The following is a 5,456-nucleotide window of genomic DNA, read 5'->3' as shown; positions in this document are numbered from 1 at the left end:
TGTTGAAACCACTAGGCCTCAAACATGGAAACCTCCAAAAATCTATGACTGTAGAAGCTGCAGTGGCCCAGCCAAGTTGACAACGTTTTTGTTTGTCCCACGACAAAGACATCTGTACAACCAGGCCAGCGCCGCCGAGCCCCCGCTATATCTACCCAAGTCCTCCAATGATGCCACATAAGGCAACCAGCGAAGGTGGACACGGTTGGCGTTCTTGTCCGCAAACAGCTGAGATGACAACAACATCATAATATAGGCTCGCGCATATATACGCACCGTGTCTTCAGTAGCATCTGTTGGGAGAACTCGAAACCGCTCATGGAACCATGTGTAGCACACTGTCATCTGCTTGACTTTATTCTGCGGAGGTAACTCCCCAAACAACTCGCGAAACCACACCCATGCCGGTCTTCCGTTTTCCATCAGATTCTCAAACTCACTCAGGCACCCACTCACAGGCTCACCATCAATTGGTAAACCCAGCTGATAGGCCACGTCTTTCAAGGTGACCGTACACTCCCCAAAGGGCATGTGAAAGGTGTGGGTCTCAGGACACCACCTCTCAATGAATGCGCTAAGTAGAGGCTCATCAACCCAGAACCACTGACTGTTCAGCCTAGCCAAGTGATACAAGCCCGCGGTCTCCAGATAAGGTATAACACGGTCGTGTAAATGCATATTCTGTTGTCTCCTCACACCACTAATAACCCTATTAGGTTGTAAAAAGATGGATAACGAAATATCAACATACAACATTACTAACAACTCCCACTAATATCAATAATAATAATAACCATAACAAGAACAGCGAAAATAACACTAACAATAATATTAACAAGTCAAACTAAAAATATAATTTTAACAATAACATAAATTAGAAATTTAATAAATATAAAAAACTCACATTTATGATAATAACAAAAATTTCCATAATAATTGTTATAATACTAATAACACAACTAGCATTAATAATAACAACATTAAACAAAATAATAATAAAAAGTCGTTTAACCAACCTCTTGGTTGATATATCCAGCCACATGTGCGACGCCATTTAACCGGTACATGCGACTTTCTTCTTCCATTGGTCCGCCACTCAACTGGTTCACAATCTCAAACCGACTACTAAACCAAAAAACTATCTTTCTCTCTCAGCCACCAACCTTCTCAAAATTTTTGCAAACTCACAAATGATCCGCCCTCACCAACCACGGCTTTTCTATTTATACCTACACATTCATAAATCGTGGCTGCCTCTAGTGTTTTATGCACAAACCACTTCTTTCATAAACCGTGGCTGCCTCCCACAGTTTATGTGTTGTTTTCTCCACTAGTAAATCGTGGCTGCCACCCACGGTTTACCTTCAAATGCTCTTCAACGTAAAACCTGGCTAGCAGGCACGGTTTATGTTCATTTAGAAACCGTGCTAAGCTCCCACGGTTTCTATATAAAATGAAACAAGACATAAACGTATGCACTTTTTAATTATTGTAATCTGGTAAAGGTTTCTCCCAATTGTTTTAAATTGGTAAATTGCCCCACTCTTATTTTAATTTTTTTTAAATATATATGTATAATATGTCCTCATTTTAAATTTTAGATGATTTTATTACAAATAAATTTAGTTCAATTATTTAAAATTTTAAATTTATTTATTTTTCTATCATTTTGACTATTAGTTAACCTAATCAAATTTAGTCTTCTCCCATTCTCAAATTTCAGTCGTCATCACTCTTTTATTCTCTTAAATCCTCTTTTTAGTTTCAACTTTCTTTTTTTTAATTTCTTTTTTAGTGGTCATCTTCTCTTTATCAAAAGATAAATTTTAAATTCTCTATTTTTTTTATATAACTCTCTATGGCTTTATGTATCTTTCTATTTTATTATTTCTCTTTTTGATATTTTCAAATACAAATTTTAATTCAAGCAATTATAATTTAGGTATTAATCTAATTTTTTATTTTTTCATAAATTTATATATTTTATTTTATTCTCAATTTAGTGATTCTTATTATTTATTTGTTTATCTTTCATTTTATTTTATTATATATAATTATGTTGCATATAAATTTAGAATTCAATTGATTAGAATATATATTTTTTATTTATAGAAATAATAATAAAAAAATATTTTAAAAAATATTTTTCATTCTATTTTATTATATATAAATCTTTTATTTTTTATTTTGTATTTGAATAACTAATATACACTTTTATTTTTTAAAATTTGAGATTAATATATCTTTTGATAATAATGTATATTATTTTTTTCTCGTCAATATAATTTTTTTGGGTTCATCATTATTCCAGACGTTCATTTTTTAGGATGTATTACAAGTTCATATTTTTTAAGAATAAAGTTTTAAGAGAATTTATAAATGTGAAACATTTTTTACTCCATAAATTAATTTTTAGAATTGAGTTAGAGTCACTTAATTTGAATTTTAATAAACTCAATATCTCTTTAATTAATCACCAGTTAGAATGATTAAGTATTTTCCATTGACTAATCTTATAGTCATTACAATTTTATATATTTAATAATTTAAAAAGGTAGATTAATATATAGGCACGCAGCACAGTAATGCTTAATAATAATTGTCTACCGATGTAGTTTTTAATTATTTGACGACTCTTATAACTCTTTTACTAAATCATATAGTAAATGTTTCAAAGGAAACAAATAAAATGCATACCGGTCATAACTTGTGGTACAATTCATTATATGCTTTAAGTATATTTTTGAAAATAGGAATATGAACTATAATATTATTGTACATAGTTTTATATACACCAATATATACCAATAATAATTAGTTAATTAATTATAACAGGTAAATTAACTTTATATATATACGAAAATATTTAATAACAAAAAAAATTAATAAAAAATAATCATAAATTTATCTAATTTAATAATTAATAAATATTAAATAAAATAAGTTTTACCTATTTTTTTTTCTATCATTACCGATATATATAATTCACTGAAAGGAGAAAACGGTTAAATTATATTATTACTTAATAATTAAGATAAAAACCTAGAATTATTGGGAGGTTTTGCATTATAGTAGTAGTATCGTTTTTGCTCCTTCTACTTGATTTTGTGAACAATGGTTCTGAAAGGGAATGCATACAGCAAGGGCTGTACAGCTGGGGACCATATATAGGAGAGAAATTGAAAATATAGGTACATGCAATACAGTGGCCCCTACTAAAGTTTAGGATATGGTTATCATTATGGGGGTTATATTAGTTATATAAATTTAGTGTAATTGGCTAATTTTTTTTGGTATGGAAAAAATATTGGTGTTTTTGTTGAAAATGGGAGTATTTGGTGTAATTACAGATGGATGGATTTTTTGGGTGGGAAGCCAACACGTGGGGGGCGTGTTGTAACACGTGGGGGGGCGTGGTGGACACGTGGCAGCATTCTGGCCAACACGTGGGGGGCGTGTTGGACACGTGGCAGCTTCTTAGCCAACACGTGGGGGGCGTGTTGCAACACGTGGGGGGCGTGTTGAATGATTTCCATACTACCGTAATACACTTCAAATATCAATATTCAACCAAAACACCATTTCTCTTTCCATATTAAAAATAATTTCTGAAATTTAGTAGTATTTTTTTTTTAAACCAAAGATAAGGAGATTTAAACCCGTGATCTCTTATGTGAGTATGGAAAGATTATGTCATTTGAGTTATAACTCATTGACAAATTTAGTAGTATTTAAAAAGTATTGAAAAGTAAGATTATTTTTTTTTTTCATGTTTTGACAATAATTTTTTTATTTTTTAAATTTAAAACCATTATATCAAATAATAAATGTTATGTTAATAATATTTTTAAATATTACTAAAATTATGTAATTATAGTGATAATATATATAATATATATTTAACTATTATTGACAGTGACGGACCCAGAAAATTTTAGGAATGAGGGCAAAAACATATATATATATATATATATATATATATATATATATTAAATAAGTTTTGTTAAATATTATTAATTATATGGAGATATAAAAATTAGAAAGAGTTAGGGAATACTTTTATTCTTAAAATACTATTCATTATATATAATTTATAAAAAAATATTTTTTTATTTATAAAACTTAAAATTAAAATATTTTTATTAAACTATAGATAACTTATTATTCTAACTAATTTTTTTATACACATTTAATAAAAAAAGACTGAATTAAGTCAATTAACTGGCATATTAACGCTTAATGATACATTAGTATTTATAATTTGAAATTAGAATTATATATAAATACTAGAAAAATTAAATCTTTATATAAAAAGTATGTTTATATAAAATAATAAAAACATAATTTATAATTTTTTTATTTATTTTTAAAATAATTAAATTTGTTATATATTTTTAATTTAATTTTGATATAATGTTAGATGAAAGATTTTATACATCTGTTTAGTTATATATTGTAATTAAAATATTTTTATCATTATTTTTAAAAATAAAAAATATTTTAAATTGGTAATTAATCAGTTTATTTTAAAATTTTATATGCAACATAGGTACATATAATAGAACAAAAGATAAAAAAATAAGTAATAAGGATGAATAGATCGAGAATAAAATAAAATATATAAAGTCACGAAAAAATAAAATATTAAATTAATACCTAAATTATAATTGTTTGAATTAAAAATTATAATTAAAAGTATAAAAAAGAGAAATAATAAAACTGAAAGATACATAGAGTTATGGAGAGTTATATAAAAAAATTGGAGAATTTAAAATTTATTTTTTGATGAAAAGAAGATGACCACTAAATAAGGAATAGAAAAAGAAGGTTGAAAATATAAAAATAAGAAAAGGGTTTAAGAGAATAAAAGAGTAACGGTACAATAATTAAATTTGATTAGGATAAATAATAATTAAAATGATAGAAAAATAAAAAAATAAATTTAAAACTTTAACTAATTAAATTTATTTTATTTGTAGTGAGGTCATTTAAAATTTAAAGTAGGAGTATATTATATATAACTATATTTTTAAAACAAAAATTAATAACACCGTGGGGGCAAATGTCCTGTGCTTAGGTCCGTCCCTGATTATCGACTAATATTGATAAAAGGTGTTAATTCTCTAATATTTTTTTTTATTTATATTGAATTATAGTTTTTCTCAAGTGGAAGAAAAATGAATGTCATGAAGAGGAAAAAAAAAGGAAAATAGAAATAAGGGATATAGAGAAGTAACCCTTAATTAAGTGTTGAATACTTGAAGGGGAAAGAGAGGATTAAGAGGCAAGTCCTCATGGGTGGGCCACTAAACCTCACATGAAATTTCTCCCATGTAAAGGAGACATGTTACATTTCCCCACACATTTCAATTATTATTATTATTATTATTATTATTATTATTATTATTATTATTATTATTATTTGTCCTTTTATTTTAAGAATATATATCATAAAA

This window comes from Arachis hypogaea, chromosome 9 (assembly GCF_003086295.3).
Source record: "Arachis hypogaea cultivar Tifrunner chromosome 9, arahy.Tifrunner.gnm2.J5K5, whole genome shotgun sequence".
NCBI lineage: Eukaryota > Viridiplantae > Streptophyta > Magnoliopsida > Fabales > Fabaceae > Arachis > Arachis hypogaea.
Note: the sequence above shows the minus strand (reverse complement) of the source record.